The sequence below is a fragment of the Drosophila suzukii genome, chromosome X (assembly GCF_043229965.1).
Source record: "Drosophila suzukii chromosome X, CBGP_Dsuzu_IsoJpt1.0, whole genome shotgun sequence".
NCBI lineage: Eukaryota > Metazoa > Arthropoda > Insecta > Diptera > Drosophilidae > Drosophila > Drosophila suzukii.
Genome location: NC_092084.1, coordinates 22,370,208 through 22,383,891, shown reverse-complemented (window position 1 = coordinate 22,383,891; position 13,684 = coordinate 22,370,208). Strand labels below are relative to the sequence as shown.

The following is a 13,684-nucleotide window of genomic DNA, read 5'->3' as shown; positions in this document are numbered from 1 at the left end:
ATACATATTTTTCCTTATACAGGAACTTTAAATTCTAGACAGCTAATTTAAGCGAATTTTATTGCGTTCAATTTATGCTGAAATGAGTTTTTTAAACGACCTGAAAACGTATCAGAAGGTCCCTAGTTTATACCCGTTTGCCGTAATGAAGCAATTATGCATTCCTTAGTTAACCATTTCGAGAAATGGCCCAGAACGACCGGCCAGTGCCAAAGAGAATGGAAGAAAACGCATTTAAATGTGTTTTGTCATTTGGCGGAATATGTGATTGCTAGTGCCATTTCGCTCACACTCCTGGCCAACTCGGTCTGTTGGCCAAAACTGTGTGCGCAAATCCGATTATGCGAACAAAAACCGTTCCGTCCGCGAATTACAGTCGGGAGAAATAAAATGCAACATTATTCTTGTGGCCGTTGACTTTGGTTTTGGTTTGCCGCCCATTTTGCATGCTGTCCATTGGCATTGCGTATACGCCCCGTATTACTCTTCTATGCATGTGTGTGTATGTGCGTGTGTGTGTGGGTCCAGTGCTGGCAAATTCCATTGGACTTAGGAGGGGGCTTTTCATTTTTTTCATTTCACTTTGCAGGAGGGGGTGGCTATAAAATACTCGGGCTTTTATTTATAACGACATCAGAAATTAATCTTGCATTATGTGCGCGCGTGTGGAGTTGTTCGCTCAGCTTATCCTTTTCATGAAGTTTGTTGTCGTCACACACAGCCATCCAGACACGTGCTAACACTCACTAACGCACCTGTTTTGCTTACATATGCGAAAAGGAGACCAAAGTGTCAGAGGTGATTTGGTAAAAACTAAGAAGCTTAAAGCAATGCACCAAAATCGACGAAAAGTATTTTGACAATTTTTAAAAACCACTTTCTTTGAATATTCAAATTTCTTATTAATGAATATTTTACTTGTCTATTTGGGATTGTAAAGTGGGATGAATAAAAATATGCAGCATTAATTGCCAACTATTTTACACCTTATTGTTTAAATAGAAATATTTCATATCAAGCACATTGTTCTTGAATTGAGAACATTCGTTCTTGAAAGCCGTGTAAGCACATTTTGAGTTCAATGTTCTCAATATCAGAACCAAATGGTGAGAAGAAAAAAGTTAAATTGAGTTTATCAACAATTTTTTGATAAAAAGACTAGTTCTTGAGATAAACAATGTTCTTGATTCAAGAACATTGAGAATGTTTTCAACTTAAAAATGTTGTTCTATTTTTAAGAACATTTTCATTTTCTGTGTACTGATTACATTACATTCCATCTTTCGTTCCCGAATATCCATTTGTAAATATTTGTCTGGTGGCTGGCTGGCGTCACTTTGCCTTGGATCGTTTGTCAGTCATGTGAGGGACTGTCGTACCACCTCCACCTCCACCCCCAGCTCCAGGTCCCCGTCCATATCCATCTCCTAGTCCTCCTCGGCATCCCCGAGTTCTGCGCCCCTCCATCTTCATCTCGCTCAGCGTTTTCTACTTGCGTGTTCCCCGGGTTGTTCATGAAAAATTACAACTCTCAGCATCAGGCGTAACGTGCGATAAATTCCAAAAGGACACACATATCTACATATGTAGCCGGGATATAGCTGTATCTGTACGTTCGGGTGGGTGTAGTTCAGGTTGATTTTGAAATTCGTTGCGTGTAGGATAATTCATTGCTTATTATCTTTTTTTGAAGCTGCAATTTTTGGGGCTTACCTTTCTTATTACTTTGGATTCTGCTTCCTCGGTTATTTTTTTGGGGGTCGAGGATGGGACTGTGGGAGATAGCAAAATGCTTTATTAATTTAGTGTGTGCCAGGCCAGCACGAGAAGTACAGGGAGAAAAATGATGATGATGATCATTATTAGAGTGGGGAAATGATTATAGTGGTCTATAAGTTGATTTTATTAATACTAGTGTCTTAACTATGGAAAATTCTTTAAAAATACCGCCTTATAAATATACCGAAAAAATACTTCATTAAATATATCGAATATTTCCAGTAAAAAGAATATATTTTGCAGAACGAATTCAAATTTTAAAAAATTTTAAATATGTTGAATAATATATTTTAGTATGAGTCAAGTATGTTGTTGCTTAAGCAAGGTTAGTAGTTAAGTAGTTTCCATTAAAAGACTTTAAATACACTAATTGAATCTGATTTATTTCTAATATCTTTAGTCACAAGAAAAGTATTCTTAATAAAATTAATAAAATGGTCTTTTAAGATACGTTTTCAAAATTAATATTATTAAATTATGGTCATTGCTCCGAGTTCGGAATTTTCGTTAATTTAAACGATAAATAAATTTGTACTTATTCTAGCTTTACTTTAAATTCATTCAATACCTGATACTTGCAATTTGTGAACTGCTAGGTATTTTCTCTCAGTGTTGAGGGCGAGAAGTAGGACCTGAGCATGTTAGCCAGACAATCGAGCCTAATGATTTATGAACTAGGCGCGCCGAGCGTGGCCGCAAGTATACAGCCAGGACAGGAGCTGCTCGTCCTCCTCGGATTCTCCGGGCTCCTTGCCAATTTCGCCATTCCTTTGCCTTGGTCTGCTCCTCGTCCCTCGTCTCCTCATCCCTCGTCCCTCGCCCTGTCGTCCTTTCGCTTTGTGGTCCTGGTTTCTCCTCTGTCCAGGATGATATATGATGCCGGAGTTTAGCGACTGCTTAAATGAATTTTTCACACTGCAACCATTCCATGCTGTTGACTCGGAACAAAAGTCACCCAGAGTGGTTATGAAGATCCCAACGACATGATGAACGAACCGGCAAAAAAGGCCCCCGAATAAAGGCTGCAAAAAGCGGTGACAATTATGGGTAATTTTACCATGTTCGAATCATTTTCAAGGGTTTCGAGGGAGCAAGGAAGAAAAAAAATGGGAGAAACTGGAAAAGTGTCGGAAGGAAGACTCAGTTAATGTGATAATTATAAGCTCCGCCTTTGACTACCAGCAGCTACTCACTAAGGAGGCAAACATATTATATTCTTGTTATATGGGCCTTATTACTTGTAACTAAATTGATTTAATAAATATTAAATCCTTAGTAAGCTAATTTTGAAGTATAGGTATTTAAAACCCAAAGAAAATTGATCTTCTCCTTACCAAAACTTCATATTTCTCTTCTCCGACAGATGTTTCAGCCATTGTTTCTTTTATTACTGTTTCCATTATGGCCATTACTGGACAGTATCCCTTGAGCTTCTGCTGTGTCACCGAGTGCATTTTTCGCTTACAGCCAAAAATTATTGGCAGAACTTCATATTTCAGTCGAGCGGAAAAAGCGAGAGGTAAAAACTTTTGCAAATGTCATGCAGGTGATTGGAGGGGGAGGGGGTTTTTTGGGTGGAATGGATAGTTGAGTGGCCAACAACTCAGCGGACTCCTGTGCTCGCAGCAAAATCATTTATTAAAAGGCAACGAATAAGAAATTGATGGTAGTGGGAAGGAAGGTGTGGAAATGGGGAAAACTATAGAGAGAAAGTAGGGGCTAAAGGGTTTTCACCCACGACTGACATTTGGAGCGCAGCCGTTTGACAAGTTTAAACCTGCACTTAGCTGGGAACGCGCAGCGGATAGCATTTTCCGGGAAAGCGGGCAGGCAAAGGGTTTTCCAAAATACGGAGGTGCTGGCTATTTTTGGCCAGCATTTGCGTCAAATCAAGTGGCCACTTAGTTTCGGGCGTCGTCATTAGCTTTCAACTTTTGCAAATTGAATTTAGAAACGTTCAACGTGTTCACGAGGGCCGCCCTGGAATTCTGAATTCCCAACACCATCTCCAGTGTTTCCCCTTCATTTTCCGAGTCCTTTCACTGGGGAAAAAGTTGAATACCAAAATTGGTTGCGTTTTCTATCTACAAAATATTCTGGTTTTCAGTCAGGGGTTTACGAGTTCCAATAATATTAATAATGGTAAATATTTTCGTTATACTTATGTATATAGATACACAGATAAAAATGGAGTAGTTCAATTCAAAAATGAAATTTCCAATTATATACATAACATTTTATTTTAAATTAAAGAAAATATTTGAGTTAAAATATTTTTTGATTGATAAATATCAATTCCCCCTGTTAAATCCCCAAATTAATCTTGGTATGGATGTGAGCCAATCGAATGCAATGCGATTTCGCGCGGTGCATGTATCTGTCCGCTGCTAGTATTTACTCAAACAGAAACTTTTCCGCCCAAAAACCGTCCCCTATGCCACTGATGCTATCTCTTTCCCTGTCGCATCGCCCGTCTCTTTCGCGTCCTGTCGCCTTTTCGCTGCGTTGGGAAAAGCAGCTCACTAGGGAGTTGTTTCATGTTTTTAAGTTCACTTTAAGTAGCTAAAAGTTAGTTTTTATGCTTGGCGCACGCAGAACTTGGCTATCAGTTGATAAATGGCTGGCGAGGCTTTAAAGACTCTATTCGCCAGAACCCGCTCATTCTATCCCCCCCACCCCTTGCCCACATTCTTTTGGTTTTAATGAAGCATTCGGCGTGCCAAGACGCCTGAATTAGCCAAAAACTCGAACCAAGTGCTAAGACACCAAAAATGGCAATGGCATAACTATACAAAGACAGCTGTGGGCGAAAAAATAGCACACCAGAGGAATAGTTTTGGTTTAACATTTCAATTTCCTGTGCTTTTCAAGCTAATTAAATAGTCAAATATTTAAGTTGTTTTGTTAAAAAGGAAAAATTTAAAATCTAAAATTATATATCCCCGATTTCATCAGAATTATAAATATATAAAATACTGTCAACTACTGTATCACACACATTTTTATATAATATCACTATGTATGCATGCACTCCCAGCACATACATAAATATACTGACTCTTTATGCCGAGCATAATAAGCAAAAGTTGGAGCAATTGGTATGTATTTATGAATATATATTCAAAAACAAGTGTGCAGAAAAGTAATTTCTTTTACGAAATGCTTTTCCTTCTCTTTGAGCTATTGCGGAAATTTCTGGGAAAATGTTTGCTTATTAATAGAGCAAATATAATTGGTCCTGACTTAAGTGTTCGCTTTGTTAGTTTAGCTTTGAAATGCTAAATAAAATAAGAAAATTTAGTAAGTCAAACTTATGTTTGCATCATGAGATTTGCTTTCTTTTTCAGGCAAATTAGGTAAACATTTTATTGGTTCACTATAGCTTTTTTTCATATTATCAAAACAACATATGATTTTATATTTGCCTATTTATATTTATTGGCATATAGAACATCTGATATCTTAACGTTATACTTTAAAAATATGATACTATGCTAGTAAAACTATTACAAATATTATCAAAACAGCTTATATGCATATAGATATTCTGATATCTTAACGTTTAAAGTTATGATATTATTTGATAGTGTTAGACCCAAGATTAAAGCAATTCCTTTATACCTCCTTGTTTTTCCTTCACTCCTTGAATATTCTGTTACTACTTCCTTCCGCCGATCGTGAGTGCTCATGCATATGCATTCTGGAAACTTATAATCCTGTAGGAAACGTTCTCAACATATTGAGATTATCCCTTCAAACTTCGCCAGACTTTGCCCCCCTTTTCGCACCCGACTCGTTATCCCTTTTCTGGATGTTGCCTTTTGAGCTTTGCAACTTGACTGGCTTTGGTTGTTGTTATTCAGGGCGTTTGCTGTTCCTTATAGAAAATTTAGCTTAAGTCAGTGGCAAGCCAGAAAAAGCAGAGCAGCAGCAAATCAAAGCGAAGAAAGCCCTCTGCCAGGACGAGGGAAAATAAAATAAAATAAAATAAAATGGAATAAAATAAAGTAAAATTCAAGCAAAATACAGCCAAGACAAAGTCGAAGGAAATCACGAATTCAGCAGGAGCCAAGGCAACAGACAGAAACGAAAATATATACCCAGAAATATGTTTGCAAGAGGGGCCGCCGCCGCCGCCTGACATATTTATTACACTGTCTAACAGGAGCTTGATATATGAACTGATTCATTTAATCATATTGCATTTGTCAGGCACAAATTGATTGTCTCCGATCTCCAGAAAATTTATGAACGACTCCTCGCATTTCCAGCGATGAGTGACAAACGAAATATGGAGCAAAATGACACATGAAATGCCAGGAATATCTTGGCCCTAATGAAATCAAATCAATCATGATTTTGAGGTTTTGGCCCTCCGAGCATTTCGTCCTTCTTTTGCTCAGCCTGCCTGCTATAAATACAAATTGGATAAAACTGCAGTGCGTGCCAAAAAATAAAAAAATAAAGGCAACCGCCCCGAAAAAAAGCCAAAAAAGAGATCAGATTAAGACACTGGAATGTGAAACGTGGCCAATATGTTGTCCTTCCTTTGGTTGGGAATTTCTGCAAGCTGGCTAAATAACAACAACATCACTCGCTTGTCCTGGACAATCCTGGCAGATGGAAAAAACGGTGGTACGGGGGTACGGGGGACGTGAGCAGGCCACTAATTAAAGTGCCTACTGTGCCTGTTTGGCAAAGAAAATTTGGAAATTTTACAAATTAATTTCGTGTTTGAAGCAAATTCGTAAACAAGTCTTAATGTGCACTAAAGCGTGTGCTCCCAAGGCCGTGAAGAGGGGGCGGGCATTGCCCAACCACCCATCTAATAATGCTGGGCGCCCGCCAGACATGAATTTAGCATTTATCTAGCGCCACTTGAACAGCGCCGTCGTCGCAGGCCGACAATGAAGATGAAGATGGCGGCGCAGAATTTGTGGTGGGTGTTCTTGCTGTGGTTTGGGGTGGTTCTGGGGTGGTTCAGGGGTGTTCTAGGGTGGTCCTGGGGTGGATGGTGGTGCCAGGCTAATTTCAACGCCTCTTAAGCGCACAGTGGTCGCGAAACCCGGCCCTCGAGTTCGCCCCAAAAGTCAAGGAGTGCCTGAAGTGCCACCAGCAAGTAAAACTTTAACACTGCCTAGGGTGAGCCGGGCTCAAGGTGAACTTTGCTTCTAGGCAATTCGAAAGTGTCGCACATTTGTGAATGGCACTTAAGACGATTTGGCCTGGCTTAACCTACTCAGAGGTAAGCTTTAAAGTCCCGCATTTCGGCTTAGTGCACGCGTAAACTCCTACTTGGCAGCTAATTTTTATTAATCTATAATATATACGTTTGTCAACATTTATGAAACACAATTCCTTCGATAGGAACATCATTCTTGTTACTCTTTTTAATTTCTGGACCTTTAAGTTATATGATTTTCGATTGATTTATGGTTATAAATATATTACACTTCAAAACCCCTTTAAAGTTTTTTTTACCATTTATATTTTGTATGATGCTTTGTTTTAAATATATCATTTTAATTTGTGGACTCTTAAGTTGTATGATCTTCAATTGATTTAAAGTTAGGAATATGTAACATTTAAAAATCACACTTAAAGTTGTATTTACCTTTTATATTTTGTATGGCACTTTGTTTTAAATATATAATATGTTCAAGTTGTATGATGTTCAGTTGATTTACAGCTTTGAATATATAACATTTAAAAGTTACACTTAAAGTTACTTTTACTATTTGTATTTTTTATAATAGTTCGTTTTAAATTATAGGAATTAATAGGATCTTTTATTAATTTAGAGCTATAAAAATAAAACATTTAAAAATCAAACCTAAGTTGTTTTTACCTTTAATATTTTTAAAGATAATTAATTTTAAAGACATTTATTTAATTTTATGCAAGGAAAAACATTGATTTATTTTTCATGTTCTGCTCACTAGTATCTTTATTTTTACCCCAAATGAACCAGAAATATTTTACTCATCGAAATCGATTGCAAATAAATTCTTTCTAACGGGGAATTTGAGCAAATCCCTTGGATCTCGCCACACGGTGCACTTAATTTCGGCTCCATGGGCATGTCAACAGATTCTTCGCCAGGCTTTCATGGCCAGTAATTGTTGTTGCCGTTGTTACTTTATGTAGATGTGACGGGGCAGGTTTTGCCATTCTGCCAGGGCCATGTTCGAATTTGTTTCAATTCCGAGGACCCAGTCATCAGCTCCTCACAGCGACACGTACGAGGCATGAAGTCATGGCATCGGCATCCTGGCATCCCGGCATCCCGGCATCCCGGCATCCTGGCATCCAGGAGCACGGGGAATGGGAGCCGCCTTTGGTGGCCAGTCAAGAGTGAAACAGCGCTGTTAATATAAAGTAGGTAATTGAGATGAAAAGCGGGAGGAAACTGGTCCCCCCCTCGAACTTGTTCAAATTAATCAAGTACAGTGGACTCGGAGCGTGTTTCTATTTTTCTTTGCCCTCACCGCTGACTCAGCAGTTTGGCTATAAAATCATGCGTGGCCCGCAGACAATGAATGCACATAAAAATAATAATTGGAATTGGAAATGAAAACAATTTTCATGGCACATGAGTTGGCGCAAAAACTGCCCAAGAAGTTTATCCCCGGCCAAGGGTTCACTGAAAAAAAATCATTGGTAATCTCCAATGATGAAATATCAATAATGATGAAAATCAAAATCAAATAGACAACACATTATGTTTATAATGATATTTAAGGTATTTCTTATCCACATCATACAAAAATATTTATTAAAATATTAGTATTGGTTAAATCAACTCAATATATATATTTAAGGTATTTCTTATCCACATCATACAAAAATATTTATTAAAATATTAGTATTGGTTAAATCAACTCAATACACTTTACTTTAAGATAGAAAACTTCAATTTCAATTTAGTATTTTTCATTTAATCCAGCTCCCTTCTTGTATAACTTTTCGCTTGGTGTCGGCTTGTTTGTCTCGGTCATAACTTCGTTTCCAATTGTGTGCAGGTGCTGGCCTCTGAACTTTGGCTCTTGCCAATTTTCCTTTGCCCATTGTTTGGCTATTTCTTCGGATCGCCGAACAACCTTTGACCTTATCGAATACTTGGTCGGGGCGCAATTATCGCCCCAAGATGGCACACCAAATCGAGTGTGCTGCCAATTTCGAATGGCCTGCGCCGAGTGGAGTCAGTGGAGTCCTTAATGCCCTTATCAGTGTCACCCACACACACTCTCGCCCTCGTCCTTATCCGCACTCCCATCCACATTCGCATCCGCATCCGCATCCGCATCCTTTGCATATGCATGAGGCCCCCAGGGCGACCCACGCTGCGTATGCGTAATGTGCGTGTGCGTATGCGTAATGTGTCGCTTTGGTTTGTCGCCATTTTCGGCAAGTGGCCTGTCGCCAGCTGGCAACCTGAAGGAAAACCCCGGCTGTATGCCGGAAAAACGATTAGGGGAACGGCTTAAATAATCCAGTTCCCCTCGATCATATCCGCCAGTTCTGGGGGCAGCCAGTTGGAAAAATGTTAATAGCCTGGGCCTTACGACAAATGGGTATCATGGCAATAAAAAAAATATTGCCTTTATTGTGGTGTTAAAAGAGTTAACGCTTTTAGGTAATTTTAATTGGCTTGTGATGTTACTATAAAATTTAATTGTGTTTTTATTCCTCTTCTCCTTATATTAGATACATTTTAATTTGGTTCTAAATCACTATACATTTTCTTTTAATTTTTTATAGTAAACTTGTTCTTATTCTTGATCTTCTTATATCCACATATTTAATAGATCATCATATGCTTTTAGATACATTTTAATTTGGTTCTACATTACAATACATTTCCTTTTCCTTTTTTATATATTTCAAGCAATCCTTGTGTTGATATTTAATATTCTTGCAGAGGGTATTCAAATATTTTGTTATGTTGATGCACGTTTGAATTTTTCTGAGCAGTAACTGGGCTAAAAACTGTTGCTCCTACGTGCTCATATATAATTCCGAACTGCACCTAAGACAGGCGAACCCCAAACCCTTAACCCTTAACCCCGCATATCCAAATGCCCCATGGTCCAAGGCGTGGTAGCAACACAATACAAAAACGTAAGCAATAAAATGAATTTTTATGCCGCATTTTCGCAATGCAGGATAGCACACACACACACACACACACATACTGAGGCCGTCACCTCGGCAAAAAATATGTGTATGTTACCTTTGGTGGGTAACCCTTAACCCCACAAAGCCCCACACACTCCAAACACCCACCCTCAGGATGCATTCCTGGAAACCAAAAGCGAACCGAACACATTTACACATGTAAGTGCATAAAAAATGTTTATGAATTTCAGTTTATGGCGCGTAAAACACGCCAATAAATGTACCAAGGCATTAAAAATGCCTTTCCCCAACGGCCACGCCCCCTTTGGGGGCCCACTCGTTGGACTTTGCCGCACTAATAAACAATCAGAAATGGGCATAAAGTATGGGGAATCGGGCAGGAATGGCAAAACGGCAAAGCGGCAAACGACAGCGGGGAATTTCCCTCCTGTGTTTTTCCTCGCTTTTCCATTTGTTTTTTTTTCTTTCTTATTTTTTTTTTCTTTTTTGCCAGAAGGTGTTAGTCGCCCCGCTGGCGCAGTTCTTGTGGCCGACCCCGACCACGCCCCCTTTAGCACCAACGCCTTCAGGCCACCATGAATATTTATGCAAAACACACACACACATTTGGACTTCTGTTGCTCCTTTCCTGTCAGTCTGCGAGGGCCATAGTCCTGAAGTCCCGAAGTCCTGGCTCCTTGGTGTTTCCTTATTGTTGGCTGCGTTATGCCAAGTGCGCTCTAATGCACTTTACGACACTTTATGGCAGTTTTCCGGGGGCTGAAATTATGGCAAATTGATGAGAATATACATATGTGGCTTGGCTCCGCGATGGTGCGAAAGTTTTCGTTTGTTTGCCATTGAAAGTACGACAGGCTGGAATTTTTATTCAATAAATGTATCTGTATCTGCTCGATCGCATTCAGATTTCGATTTTGGAACATTGGAAGAGGGCCAACCCATTTGAAATGATGGGACTTCAATGAAACACTCTTTGTAACCTTTTTTATCAAGGCACTTAAAATCCAGATATAAATGAAATATATATGAGTTAAATTGGGAGGCTGGAATTTGTATTCAATAAATGTATCTGTATCTGCTCGATCGCATACAGATTTCGATTTTGGAACATTGGGAACGGGCCAAGCCAATTGGGATGATGGGATCTCAATGAAACACGCTTTGTGACCTTTTTGATCAAGATACTGGAGTTCCAGATATAAATTAGATACATTTAAGCTAAAACAGATATATATAAATTGGATGGCTGACCTTTTCATTCAGTATCTGTATCTGTATCTGCTTGATCGCATTTAGATTTCGATTTTGGAACATTGGGAAGGGGGCCAAGCCAATTGGGATGATGGGATTTCAAGACATAAATTAAGTAAATTGAAGCTAAAACAGATATATAATATATAAATATGAAGGCTGACATTTTCATTGAATATTTGTATCTGTATCTGTATCTGATCGATCGCACTTAGATTTTGATTTCGCAACATTGGAAAGCGAGCCTAACCAATTGGGACGATGAGATTTCAATGAATCATCCTCTGTAACCGTTTTGATCAAGGTTCTGGAATTTAATGTTTAAGTAAAATTTTTAAATTTTATTAAGAGGGTCACTAACAATCCTCTTAATTAATTTCTCCGGCATTAGAAATGGCATAGAAATAAAACAAAATATATCATTGTACAAACACTTAAGATTTTGCTAATTCATGGCAAAAGGCTCCGTTTTTTTTTTGGGGGGAATCAGAGCCCCCAAATAGACATTCCACCGATTGCCTGGCAAAATCCTTTAGCAAATTCAGTTGGAATTGAGCCCTTTTCCTGTCCACAAATGACACCAGGCATTTGCGACAATTGCACACTTTTCCCCAGAATTTGGCCTAATGAAAGTCCCGGGCAATGTCCCCTTTTTGGCCATGATCCTTGCTCGGGATTTTAGCGCCCTTTTGTCTCGACGCCTCCATGCAAATCGTGTGGGCGGGGCGGCAGTTTTCCTCCATTTTACCCCATTACAAGTGGCCTCAGTTTTCCCATTTTTCCTCGCCCTTCCATTTGTTTGCTGGATGGCATGTTTTTTTTGCTTTTTTTTGAGTACTTAACGCCACGAGGAATCGCCTAAGACAACTGAAGCGCAAAAAATGCGAAAAACATGCAGAGAATAAAGTGGAAAATCGGGGCTAAAGAATGGCTAAATGGACGGTTGGGTGGCGGGGCGTGTAATCAAAGCGTTTGGATATCAAAGATTCGGAAAAGGCAAAGTTATGCATAAATTTTGGACGCCGTCGCGACTGGCGATTTGAAGCAAAGCGGAACCTTTGCGGACCCGCCAAAATCAATACAGGAAACAAATTAGTTTCGCCTCAGAGGCAGCGGAGTATCAAAATAAAATTTTAACAGTCGCATGGACCAAATAATACCACAAAAACAATTGAAAGGGCATCCTCCAAACACAAATATTTTTTCACTGGGCAAAATATATCAGAAGTTTCACATTTCATAGAATGTTATATTTGATATCCTTGAAAAAAAAATTGAAATATTACTATTAAAAAAAATTAAATGTAGATAAAGTAGTATGTGACTTTGTTTCGATAACTTGATCAGTCACATATATATTAATTTTAAACAGTTTAAAACACTGAGGGTTGAATAACATTTATATTCACTATAATAAATATAAAAAAGGCTTAATTTAGTTAAAAGTATAAGAGGGCTGATGTTCTCTCCCTAGCGTTCAAAATAAAATTGGAAAAGCTTATGTAAAATCGCGTTTTGATATTATATATATTAGGTTCATTTCAGTCACAAACTTTTATTAAACAAACAAACAGCGTGCAAATTGCTAAATTCAGCGTTTATCCAATTTGACAGTAATTCCTTCCATCACAAATTAGAAAACTAAACAAAAATAATAAACAAGTTTTAAAACATTTAACCAATCTGTCCCAAACTTTAGTTGAAAAACAACAAGTCAGGAAGAAAGCTTGGCCAAACCGAAGTTTATATACCCTTGCAGATAAAACCATATCAGACAATTAAAACCTTACATGGTACCTCCAATAGATATAGGACTATTAAAATGGTTTTGTCTAGATAGCTGTAAAACTCAGAGACTAGTTTGCGTAGAAACGGTCAGAAGGACGGATTTATCAGATATACGGACAGATATACGGACAGTCATACGGACAAACATACGGACAGATGGACGGACTTGGCTAAATCGACTGATGCTTATCAAGAATACATATACTTTATTAGGTCTACTCTACTGCCTTTCAAACTTTTAGAAATTGCAAAAGCACCTCAAGTGTAAATTTCTTCTATTGGGGTAGCTCTGAATCTTGTAAAGGAGTGGAAATCCTCTTAATTCATGATTCCATGATCAAGAGCGGAGAAGGTATCACTTTGATTGACGCACAGATGATCCTGACACAATTGAGTGAGGTAATATGTAAATTAAATTAAGATTACGGATTTGTATAAACCTACTTTTTCCGGTTCTTTGACCCCTCTTTTCCTTTTCTTTTGTGATCTGTCCTGTTTTTAAGTTGAATCCTGGCAGCACTGGCAAGGACCCTAAGTGACATTGTTTGTTGCGGAGCCGCAGGACACGAACAGACACGAGAGCCTAATAATAGCCGCACATAAAATTTTATTAGCACGAGCGTAACAATTCAATTGGGTCATGCTTTATGGCGCCGCAGGGGCGGCGAGGGGGGTGGTTCTCAAGGGTTCAGAACCCTCAGAAAAAAATGACAACACATTTGGGTCA

At 38.6% G+C, this 13,684-nt stretch overlaps 2 protein-coding genes across 4 annotated transcripts in view; one reads left to right on the top strand and one right to left on the bottom strand.

Annotated features, from left to right (window-relative positions):
- The window catches only part of up (Troponin T, skeletal muscle), a 324,715-nt gene that overhangs the window by 159,811 nt on the left and 151,220 nt on the right, over positions 1-13,684 (bottom strand). The window lies entirely within an intron of this gene.
- Neto (Neuropilin and tolloid-like) overlaps positions 1-13,684 on the top strand; it is a 91,623-nt gene that overhangs the window by 25,442 nt on the left and 52,497 nt on the right. The window lies entirely within an intron of this gene.